Genomic DNA, 12,830 nt, shown 5'->3' on the forward strand with positions numbered 1-12,830 from the left:
CTCTGTTCTTCACATCTAGTTTACAGAGTAACCTGTTAACTAGCTCTGTTCTACACATCTAGTTTAGAGTAACCTGTTAACTAGCTCTATTCTACACATCTAGTTTACAGGGTAGAGTAACCTGTTAACTAGCTCTATTCTACACATCTAGTTTACAGGGTAGAGTAACCTGTTAACTAGCTCTATTCTTCACATCTAGTTTACAGGGTAGACCCTGTTAACTAGCTCTGTTCCTCACATCTAGTTTACATGGTAGAGTAACCTGTTAACTAGCTCTATTCTTCACAACTAGTTTACAGGGTAGAGTAACCTGTTAACTAGCTCTATTCTTCACATCTAGTTTACATAGTAGAGTAACCTGTTAACTAGCTCTGTTCCTCACATCTAGTTTACATGGTAGAGTAACCTGTTAACTAGCTCTATTCTTCACAACTAGTTTACAGGGTAGAGTAACCTGTTAACTAGCTCTATTCTTCACATCTAGTTTACATAGTAGAGTAACCTGTTAACTAGCTCTATTCTTCACATCTAGTTTACAGGGTAGAGTAACCTGTTAACCAGCTCTATTCTTCACAACTAGTTTACATAGTAGAGTAATTACCCTGTTAACTAGCTCTATTCTTCACAACTAGTTTACATAGTAGAGTAACCTGTTAACTAGCTCTATTCTTCACATCTAGTTTACAGGGTAGACCCTGTTAACTAGCTCTGTTCCTCACATCTAGTTTACATGGTAGAGTAACCTGTTAACTAGCTCTATTCTTCACATCTAGTTTACATGGTAGAGTAACCTGTTAACTAGCTCTATTCTTCACAACTAGTTTACAGGGTAGAGTAACCTGTTAACTAGCTCTGTTCCTCACATCTAGTTTACATGGTAGAGTAACCTGTTAACTAGCTCTATTCTTCACAACTAGTTTACATAGTAGAGTAACCTGTTAACTAGCTCTATTCTTCACAACTAGTTTACATACTGACATACCGCTAGAGGTGTTGAACGCTGTTCTGTCCATCCACAAGTCATACTGCTAGTCTAAGACACTGCATCTCAGTGCTTGAGGAGTCACTACAGACCCTGGTTCCATTCCAGGCTGTATCACAGTGGTCTAAGGCACTGCATCTCAGTGCTAGAGGAGGCACTACAGACCCTGGTTCCATTCCAGGCTGTATCACAGCGGTCTAAGACACTGCATCTCAGTGCTTGAGGAGTCACTACAGACACCCTGGTTCGAATCCAGGCTGTATCACAACCGGCCGTGTTTGGGAATCCCATAGGGCGGCACACAATTGGTCCAGCGTCGTCCGGGTTTGGCCGGTGTAGGCCGTCATTGTAAATAAGAATTTGCTCTTAACAGACTTGCCTAGTTAAATAAAGGTTAAATTATTCATTTTTTAAAGTAAATGGCAGTACAAACAAAGGTAACTAGATTTAACATTTTAGTTCACAATTCTAAGCTAGGAGGTGTAAATTGTGTGCTGCGCTGTGGGACTCCCAATCACGGCCGGTTGTGATACAGCCTGGAATCGAACCAGGGTCTGTAGTGCCACCTCGAGCACTGAGATGCAGTGCCTTAGACCGCTGTGATACAGCCTGGAATGGAACCAGGGTCTGTAGTGACGCCTCTAGCACTGAGATGCAGTGCCTTAGACCGCTGTGATACAGCCTGGAATGGAACCAGGGTCTGTAGTGCCTCCTCTAGCACTGAGATGCAGTGCCTTAGACCACTGTGATACAGCCTGGAATCGAACCAGGGTCTGTAGTGACTCCTCTAGCACTGAGATGCAGTGCCTTAGACCGCTGTGATACAGCCTGGAATGGAACCAGGGTCTGTAGTGACTCCTCTAGCACTGAGATGCAGTGCCTTAGACCGCTGCGCCACTTGGGAGCCCATTGCTCTGCAACATTGCCTCAAAATTGCTAGTCTATCTTCAGCTTTAGTTTAGTGTGCATCCTAATTCGTACCTAGTACAGTACTTTAGACCAGACACCAATGGGGCCCCATGTCAAAAGTAGTGCACTACAAACAGAATAGGGTGCCATTTGGAATACAGGCAGAGTCCACTTCTCATCAGTGAAATATCACTGGAGTTGGAGTGGCTCAGTGAAGTGAAAGAGACCAACGTAACGACTCTGGAGAAATACACATACAGACCATTTACACACATCACAGACCAATCCTCACATAGCAGCCATATCACACTCTGTTCTCATCACAGTCTCTCTACTGAGACACAGGGGCTGCTGGGTAGGTAGCTAGACTCTGTTCTCATCACAGTCTCTCTACTGAGACACAGGGGCTGCTGGGTAGGTAGCTAGACTCTGTTCTCATCACAGTCTCTCTACTGAGACACAGGGGCTGCTGGGTAGGTAGCTAGACCCTGTTATCATCACAGTCTGTCTACTGAGACACAGGGGCTGCTGGGTAGGTAGCTAGACTCTGTTCTCATCACAGTCTCTCTACTGAGACACAGGGGCTGCTGGGTAGGTAGCTAGACTCTGTTCTCATCACAGTCTCTCTACTGAGACACAGGGGCTGCTGGGTAGGTAGCTAGACCCTGTTATCATCACAGTCTGTCTACTGAGACACAGGGGCTGCTGGGTAGGTAGCTAGACTCTGTTCTCATCACAGTCTCTCTACTGAGACACAGGGGCTGCTGGGTAGGTAGCTAGACTCTGTTCTCATCACAGTCTCTCTACTGAGACACAGGGGCTGCTGGGTAGGTAGCTAGACCCTGTTATCATCACAGTCTGTCTACTGAGACACAGGGGCTGCTGGGTAGGTAGCTAGACTCTGTTCTCATCACAGTCTCTCTACTGAGACACAGGGGCTGCTGGGTAGGTAGCTAGACTCTGTTCTCATCACAGTCTCTCTACTGAGACACAGGGGCTGCTGGGTAGGTAACGAGACTCTGTTCTCATCACAGTCTCTCTACTGAGACACAGGGGCTGCTGGGTAGGTAGCTAGACTCTGTTCTCATCACAGTCTCTCTACTGAGACACAGGGGCTGCTGGGTAGGTAACTAGACTCTGTTCTCATCACAGTCTCTCTACTGAGACACAGGGGCTGCTGGGTAGGTAGCTAGACTCTGTTCTCATCACAGTCTCTCTACTGAGACACAGGGGCTGCTGGGTAGGTAGCTAGACTCTGTTCTCATCACAGTCTCTCTACTGAGACACAGGGGCTGCTGGGTAGGTAACTAGACTCTGTTCTCATCACAGTCTCTCTACTGAGACACAGGGGCTGCTGGGTAGGGAGCTAGACTCTGTTCTCGTCACAGTCTCTCTACTGAGACACAGGGGCTGCTGGGTAGGTAACTAGACTCTGTTCTCATCACAGTCTCTCTACTGAGACACAGGGGCTGCTGGGTAGGTAGCTAGACTCTGTTCTCATCACAGTCTCTCTACTGAGACACAGGGGCTGCTGGGTAGGTAGCTAAACTCTGTTCTCATCACAGTCTCTCTACTGAGACACAGGGGCTGCTGGGTAGGTAGCTAGACTCTGTTCTCATCACAGTCTCTCTACTGAGACACAGGGGCTGCTGGGTAGGTAACTAGACTCTGTTCTCATCACAGTCTCTCTACTGAGACACAGGGGCTGCTGGGTAGGTAGCTAGACTCTGTTCTCATCACAGTCTCTCTACTGGGACACAGGGGCTGCTGGGTAGGTAGCTAGACTCTGTTCTCATCACAGTCTCTCTACTGAGACACAGGGGCTGCTGGGTAGGTAACTAGACTCTGTTCTCATCACAGTCTCTCTACTGAGACACAGGGGCTGCTGGGTAGGTAGCTAGACTCTGTTCTCATCACAGTCTCTCTACTGAGACACAGGGGCTGCTGGGTAGGTAACTAGACTCTGTTCTCATCACAGTCTCTCTACTGAGACACAGGGGCTGCTGGGTAGGTAGCTAGACTCTGTTCTCATCACAGTCTCTCTACTGAGACACAGGGGCTGCTGGGTAGGTAGCTAGACTCTGTTCTCGTCACAGTCTCTCTACTAAGACACAGGGGCTGCTGGGTAGGTAGCTAGACTCTGTTCTCATCACAGTCTGTCTACTGAGACACAGGGGCTGCTGGGTAGGTAGCTAGACTCTGTTCTCATCACAGTCTCTCTACTGAGACACAGGGGCTGCTGGGTAGGTAGCTATTGAGTTGTGGTGCTACTACAGTCTGTTCTCTACAGCAGTCAACTTGAGAAAACAACATGATGAAAATAAGAGTGTTGTGAACTGTGGAGGGGGGGGGGGGGGGGGCTGCCGCCGGTACTCACCAATCTGACCAGCTTTCACTTTAAACGGAACATCCAGCTCACTCTGCAACAGAAATAACAGAAATCAACATCATTAGACCAGTAACATACATGTCTTTTAAGATGAGTCACTTGAATGGAAGCTGAAGGAGACAGTGGAAGATTACAGACAGTCTGAGAGGAACGTGGGTCTCCTGGCAGAGCAGCAGACACTCCAACACTGTGTCCTAACTTCTATCACACCTCTACTGGTTCAACACTACAGCCCCGACCACCAGGCTTCTCCCTCCACCAGGCTTCTCCCTCCAAATCTGGTTCAACACTACAGCCCTGACCACCAGGCTTCACCCTCCAACTCTGGTTCAACACTACAGCCCTGACCACCAGGCCTCACCCTCCAACTCTGGTTCAACACTACAGCCCTGACCACCAGGCTTCACCCTCCAACTCTGGTTCAACACTACAGCCCTGACCACCAGGCCTCACCCTCCAACTCTGGTTCAACACTACAGCCCGACCACCAGGCTTCACCCTCCAACTCTGGTTCAACACTACAGCCCTGACCACCAGGCTTCAACACTACAGCCCTGACCACCAGGCTTCACCCTCCAACTCTGGTTCAACACTACAGCCCTGACCACCAGGCTTCACCCTCCAACTCTGGTTCAACACTACAGCCCTGACCACCAGGCTTCACCCTCCAACTCTGGTTCAACACCACAGCCCCGACCACCAGGCCTCACCCTCCAACTCTGGTTCAACACTACAGCCCTGACCACCAGGCTTCTCCCTCCACCAGGCTTCACCCTCCAACTCTGGTTCAACACTACAGCCCTGACCACCAGGCTTCTCCCTCCACCAGGCTTCACCCTCCAACTCTGGTTCAACACTACAGCCCTGACCACCATTCTCTGTACAGTGTCTATAGTTGATATAATGATTACACTACTGTCTCCTTGATCAACATGTGAGTTGCTGTAGTGGAAAAAAAATGTCAGCGATCAACATCATGTATCATTAATGTATGGAAAACAGTCAAGTATAGGCTACATCAATGATTCAGAACTTGACCTAGTCTACGACAGGCCTCTGTGAGGTGAGGACAACAGGGATGGATCAGAACCTGACCTAGTCTACGACAGGCCTCTGTGAGGTGAGGACAACAGGGATGGATCAGAACCTGACCTAGTCTACGACAGGCCTCTGTGGTGAGGACAATAGGGATGGATCAGAACCAGACCTAGTCTACGACAGGCCTCTGTGGTGAGGACAACAGGGATGGATCAGAACCAGACCTAGTCTACTACAGGCCTCTGTGGTGAGGACAACAGGGATGGATCAGAACCAGACCTAGTCTACGACAGGCCTCTGTGAGGTGAAGACAACAGGGATGGATCAGAACAAGACATAGTCTACGACAGGCCTCTGTGTGGTGAGGACAACAGGGATGGATCAGAACCAGACCTAGTCTACGACAGGCCTCTGTGGTGAGGACAATAGGGATGGATCAGAACCAGACCTAGTCTACTACAGGCCTCTGTGAGGTGAGGACAACAGGGATGGATCAGAACCAGACCTAGTCTACTACAGGCCTCTGTGAGGTGAGGACAATAGGGATGGATCAGAACCAGACCTAGTCTACTACAGGCCTCTGTGAGGTGAGGACAATAGGGATGGATCAGAACCAGACCTAGTCTACGACCGGCCTCTGTGAGGTGAGGACAACAGGGATGGATCAGAACAAGACATAGTCTACGACAGGCCTCTGTGTGGTGAGGACAACAGGGATGGATCAGAACCAGACCTAGTCTACGACAGGCCTCTGTGGTGAGGACAATAGGGATGGATCAGAACCAGACCTAGTCTACTACAGGCCTCTGTGAGGTGAGGACAACAGGGATGGATCAGAACCAGACCTAGTCTACGACAGGCCTCTGTGGTGAGGACAACAGGGATGGATCGGAACCAGACCTAGTCTACTACAGGCCTCTGTGAGGTGAGGACAATAGGGATGGATCAGAACCTGACCTAGTCTACGACAGGCCCCTGTGAGGTGAGGACAACAGGGATGGATCAGAACCAGACCTAGTCTACTACAGGCCTCTGTGAGGTGAGGACAATAGGGATGGATCAGAACCTGACCTAGTCTACGACAGGCCCCTGTGAGGTGAGGACAACAGGGATGGATCAGAACCAGACCTAGTCTACGACAGGTCTCTGTGAGGTGAGGACAACAGGGATGGATCAGAACCTGACCTAGTCTACGACAGGCCCCTGTGAGGTGAGGACAACAGGGATGGATCAGAACCAGACCTAGTCTACGACAGGCCTCTGTGAGGTGAGGACAATAGGGATGGATCAGAACCAGACCTAGTCTACGACAGGCCTCTGTGAGGTGAGGACAATAGGGATGGATCAGAACCTGACCTAGTCTATGACAGGCCTCTGTGAGGTGAGGACAACAGGGATGGATGCCTGGAAAGTACAATAACCTCTTCTTAAAGTGACAGGCTACACATGTTGATGACAATAAAGTAATGCATACTTACCAAAGCATTTTCTTTAACTTTCAAGTTTTCCAGAACAACATTGCCTGGACAGAAGATGAGAGAAAACACAAGTTAATAGTGATACTAGAACGTGTACACTAGTTACAGGAAGTCTGCTGGATGCGTACACTAGTTACAGGAAGTCTGCTGGATGCGTACACTAGTTACAGGAAGTCTGCTGGATGGGTACACTAGTTACAGGAAGTCTGCTTGATGCGTACACTAGTTACAGGAAGTCTGCTTGATGCGTACACTAGTTACAGGAAGTCTGCTTGATGCGTACACTAGTTACAGGAAGTCTGCTTGATGCGTACACTAGTTACAGGAAGTCTGCTGGATGCGTACACTAGTTACAGGAAGTCTGCTGGATGCGTACACTAGTTACAGGAAGTCTGCTTGATGCGTACACTAGTTACAGGAAGTCTCCTTGGTGTGTACACTAGTTACAGGAAGTCTGCTTGACTTACAGCTAGCAGAGTAGATTCAGACAATTATCAGCTGTGTGTGTCAACCAGGGTGTCAGGTTTCTTTCATCGGGCTAATACAAAAAGGTCAGTCATGGTGGTTATGCAGCCTGGGCCTAACAGGAAGTTACACAACCATGCCTGGTGGTTATAAAGCCTGGGCCTAACAGGAAGTTACACAACCATGCCTGGTGGTTATACAGCCTGGGCCTAACAGGAAGTTACACAACCATGCCTGGTGGTTATACAGCCTGGGCCTAACAGGAAGTTACACAACCATGCCTAGTGGTTATATAGCCTGGGCCTAACAGGAAGTTACACAACCATGCCTGGTGGTTATACAGCCTGGGCCTAACAGGAAGTTACACAACCATGCCTGGTGGTTATATAGCCTGGGCCTAACAGGAAGTTACACAACCATGCCTAGTGGTTATATAGCCTGGGCCTAACAGGAAGTTACACAACCATGCCTAGTGGTTATATAGCCTGGGCCTAACAGGAAGTTACACAACCATGCCTAGTGGTTATATAGCCTGGGCCTAACAGGAAGTTACACAACCATGCCTGGTGGTTATACAGCCTGGGCCTAACAGGAAGTTACACAACCATGCCTGGTGGTTATACAGCCTGGGCCTAACAGGAAGTTACACAACCATGCCTAGTGGTTATATAGCCTGGGTCTAACAGGAAGTTAAACAACCATGCCTGGTGGTTATATAGCCTGGGCCTAACAGGAAGTTACACAACCATGCCTAGTGGTTATATAGCCTGGGCCTAACAGGAAGTTACACAACCATGCCTAGTGGTTATATAGCCTGGGCCTAACAGGAAGTTACACAACCATGCCTAGTGGTTATATAGCATGGGCCTAACAGGAAGTTACACAACCATGCCTGGTGGTTATACAGCCTGGGCCTAACAGGAAGTTACACAACCATGCCTGGTGGTTATACAGCCTGGGCCTAACAGGAAGTTACACAACCATGCCTAGTGGTTATATAGCCTGGGCCTAACAGGAAGTTACACAACCATGCCTAGTGGTTATATAGCCTGGGCCTAATAGGAAGTTAAACAACCATGCCTGGTGGTTATATAGCCTGGGCCTAACAGGAAGTTAAACAACCATGGCTGGTGGTTATATAGCCTAGACCAAACAGGAAGTTAAACAACCATGCCTGGTGGTTATATAGCCTAGACCTAACAGGAAGTTACAGTACAGAAATCCAGCCTAAAACCCCAAACAGCAAGCAATGCAGGTGTAGAAGCACGGTGGCTAGAGAAAAACGCCCTAGAAAGGCCAAAACCTATGAAGAAACCTAGAGAGGAACCAGGCTATGAAGCTCTGTATAGGGCCTAATCGACGGTTGAGACAGAATAACGAGGCCTACAGAGAAGAAACAGGACTAGTATGGAATCTGTTGGTACTGTTTGGTATTTGTAGTAAGGGTTTTCCCTGTATGAGCCTATATCACAACGCAATACTAAAAAACCTAAATGGTTCTGCCGGCTATCTTTGGTCTTACTAGGACATATGACACTTATGCAAAATGTGATACAATGGCCGTTGTCTGGCTTCAACGTTCCAAAGATATAGGCTAGGCTAGTACTGTGGGCTACCCATGACCAAAAATAAGAGTCCTGTCTAGCTAAGGAATCATAGATTCTGACTACTGTATTAATCCAACTACTGTATTAACCCTGGCGTCAGGTCTGGAGTGCAAACATGTGACAAAGACCCTCCTACCTCGTCCGCCATCTCTCAACACTCAGATGACAGGGAGAGGATGACAGGTACGGCCGAGGCCATAACAGTCACAATGGTTTCTGCCAGGTATTATAGTGACGGTGGGTGTGGACGCTGTTACCTGCCTAGAGACTTACTGCAGTATCCTGAACGTCCTTCATAGCAAACATTGCAGTGACAACTCAAACTCAGTCAGTACTTTCTTCATGTCAGTTTGCCAGGATCAAAATGTTGATTGTTATAGGTCTACTCTTTCACCAGCTGTGTGTGTGACTAAATGTTTATATTTCACATTCTAATGTATACCCTACTAGCTAGGTAAATACTATCTAGTTTTGCAACTAACTGTGGCTTATCCTGGGCACAGTCTGTTTCTGCTCTCTTGCCAACTCCTTATTGAATGGTCATGCCATTGGCTTGACAATGATAGCAATGGAATTGGCAAGAGCACAAAAATACCTGAGACATGGCTAGTAAAGTATAGGTCCCGTGTGGCTCAGTTGGTAGAGCATGGCGCTTGCAACGCCAGGGTTGTGGGTTCATTCCCCACGGGGGGACCAGGATGAATATGTATGAACTTTCCAATTTGTAAGTCGCTCTGGATAAGAGCGTCTGCTAAATGACTTAAATGTAAATGTAAATGTATACATCTGGGCCCAGGCTAGCAAAGTATAGATCAGGGCCCAGGCTAGTAAAGTATAGATCTGGGCCCAGGCTAGCAAAGTATAGATCTGGGCCCATGCTAGCAAAGTATAGATCTGGGCCCATGCTAGTAAAGTATAGATCAGGGACCAGGCTAGCAAAGTATAGATCTGGGCCCAGGCTAGCAAAGTATAGATCTGGGCCCAGGCTAGTAAAGTATAGATCAGGGACCAGGCTAGTAGAGTATAGATCAGGGACCAGGCTAGTAGAGTATAGATCTGGGCCCAGGCTAGCAAAGTATAGATCTGGGACCAGGCTAGCAAAGTATAGGATATGGCAAGAGCACAAACAGATCTGGGACCAGGCTAGTAAAGTATAGGATATGGCAAGAGCACAAACAGATCTGGGACCTGGCTAGTAAAGTATATGGCAAAAGCACAAACAGATCTGGGACCAGGCTAGTAAAGTATAGATCAGGGCCCAGGCTAGTAAAGTATAGATCTGGGCCCAGGCTAGCAAAGTATAGATCTGGGCCCATGCTAGCAAAGTATAGATCTGGGCCCATGCTAGCAAAGTATAGATCAGGGACCAGGCTAGTAAAGTATAGATCAGGGCCCAGGCTAGTAAAGTATAGGATATGGCAAGAGCACAAACAGATCTGGGACCAGGCTAGTAAAGTATAGATCAGGGCCCAGGCTAGTAAAGTATAGGATATGGCAAGAGCACAAACAGATCTGGGACCAGTCTAGTAAAGTATAGGATATGGCAAGAGCACAAACAGATCTGGGACCTGGCTAGTAAAGTATATGGCAAAAGCACAAACAGATCTGGGACCAGTCTAGTAAAGTATAGATCTGGGACCAGGCTAGTAAAGTATAGTATATGGCTAATAGAAAAGTTGCCACTTCACTCAAGAGATCCACACTGAGAGAAAGGCATCAACTGGAAACTGGTTGATGCCTTAGTTCCTGACCAGATCTTACCATCTTGATTTACCAGTCCGCTCAGTCCTGTATGCATTCATTGTTGTGAAGACAGATCAGTTAGACATTAGACTACACTGTGTCCAGCAGGAAACAACTGGGATTAATGCATGTTTGTTTATGTCTGCATGTTGTACCCATAAAATAATAGATTACTAATAAATGTAGGCTAAACCTGACAAAACATAAGGTGTGTGTATGGCAGCCCATTTATGCAATGCCAGATCAAAGTAAATATGTTCGCTGTGTGGCCCCAGTCAGCGACTTTCTAAGGCTCCTACAACATGTCGATATCATTACAGGTATGTTTACAAAACCTTTTGTCGTAGACTGGGTAACGTTAGCATCATATCCCAGAGACTGGTTATAGCTAGCTAGCTAGTTAGCATTAGGGCTTGTTTGTTTAAAATGCTGACAGCTAACCTAGCCACACTAGCATTCATTGCACTGTATAGGTTAGCAGCGCTTGAACTGTCATTCCAACTGTGCGTTTCACTTACCTCCCCAAATGCCAATCTTCAACTGGGACTTGTCGAGGTTTTCCACATAGTCTCCGATGAACCTATTCAGGAGATCACTGACCATAGATTCAAACACCATTGTTGAACTTCGTGGCTAGCACTACCCTTGTTGATTGGTAAATGCTACGGTGCCAAGATTATCCCGTGATCTTCCGTGTGAACGCCTTTCCGTAACAAGATGACAAGAGCTTTAATATGAAAGTGATTCGCTCTGCGATCGACTAGTAATGTAGCTAATCGACTAGTAATGCCTGTATACAGTGACAGCCAGTGGCGTCAAATTATGTGATTTTGAATAAACTGTATGTACAAATAACACAGGTGTGAGCATGTAAAAAAAAATATTGTGGCCAGAATGAAATCATTGAATGACTTTCAAACATGAGGGAATGTAGCCCTCTGGACCATATCAATTAACTACATTTGGTAGCGTCATCTTTGACAAGGTTAACCATTTGCTTTAGCCTTCTCATCATAGGCGTATGGGCTCCACTGCTGATTAGAGGGGGGGGGGGGTCAATGTAATTGTAATATATTTGTTAAATAAAAGCTTTTCCAATTAATTAAATGTATATAATAAAATGTAATCTGAATGCTCTTAAGTATTATTTTCTATAGGTTTTAAAGCAGGTCCAATTCATTCTTCTTCTTCTTTAAATAAGTTTTCCCATTCATGTTGTCATGTATTTCAATGGTTTAAAATTAGGAAACTATTATAATTATTTGTGTGTTGTATGGGGGGGAGAAAGAACGAATTATGTCACTGCACATTCCTCTGCTCAGACATTGCTTGTGTAACAGTTTAACTTTAGACCGTCCCCTCGCTAACTAGCTAGCCATTTCACATCGGTTACACTGGCGCCTGACAGATCTTACAACGTCTGGATAGGTATTTTACTCATCAGCTAACCACATCACATGTTCTAGCAATCTGCCAGTCGATGAGACACAGTCGATGACGTAGCAGGCAGCCAGTGGTTGATGCATCAACGTCTGAGAAAAGGTATAAAATTAAAATAAGCAACATCTTCCAAGATCAAACGCCTGCACACATTGTATTGTTTCCATTTATGGACCAAATCTAATCATGAATTCGATTCCTAATCCTTCCTTATGTCGATGTAGGCCGTTGTGTCGACGGCCCTGCAATTGCAGCTCTTGAAATAGACCAGTTGGGGCTGCTGAGGGGAGGACGGCTCATAAATGTCTGGAACAGAGCAAATGGAATGGCACCAAACACACGGAAACCAAACACTCATTCCGCTCCAGCCATTACCACGAGCCCGTCATCCCCAATTAAGGTACCACCAACCTCCTGTGAAATAAACTGTCTCTGAATACAGTCACACTTTAGTAGGACAAGACTCAAAACAATCCGATAGTTTTTTTTTTAAGTTGATTTAATAAATATGTTGCAGTTTAATAAAAAGTCCAAAAATATTTCTTATATACAATCAAGCCAATCAACAATTTTTACACAGATAATAAACTTTTCAGCAAAATCTCACAGTCTCCCAAAATATAGTCCCTTTTCATGGAGGCCATTTTGTTGACAACTTTGAACCGCATCGACCGGCAGCAGATGTCTTCCTGTGAGATACCATAGAAGAAGAAATCCTCGTTAAAGACGGGGTTCCTGCTCCTCTTAATTACCGCGCCGCGTTGCTTCTGCATCTTCCC

General features: G+C 46.6%; 1 long non-coding RNA gene across 1 annotated transcript; it reads right to left on the reverse strand.

The window, feature by feature from the left end:
- Positions 1-4,244: 4,244 nt before the first annotated feature.
- On the reverse strand, positions 4,245-11,224 carry LOC129846457 (uncharacterized). The gene is made up of 3 exons (XR_008758258.1): positions 11,130-11,224; positions 6,797-6,840; positions 4,245-4,311 (listed from the first exon to the last, which is right to left on the reverse strand). It is a non-coding gene; the product is annotated as an uncharacterized LOC129846457 (long non-coding RNA).
- Between the last annotated feature and the right edge of the window lie 1,606 nt (positions 11,225-12,830).

Source organism: Salvelinus fontinalis, unplaced genomic scaffold (genome assembly GCF_029448725.1).
Source record: "Salvelinus fontinalis isolate EN_2023a unplaced genomic scaffold, ASM2944872v1 scaffold_0551, whole genome shotgun sequence".
In the NCBI taxonomy this organism is placed as follows: Eukaryota; Metazoa; Chordata; class Actinopteri; order Salmoniformes; family Salmonidae; genus Salvelinus; species Salvelinus fontinalis.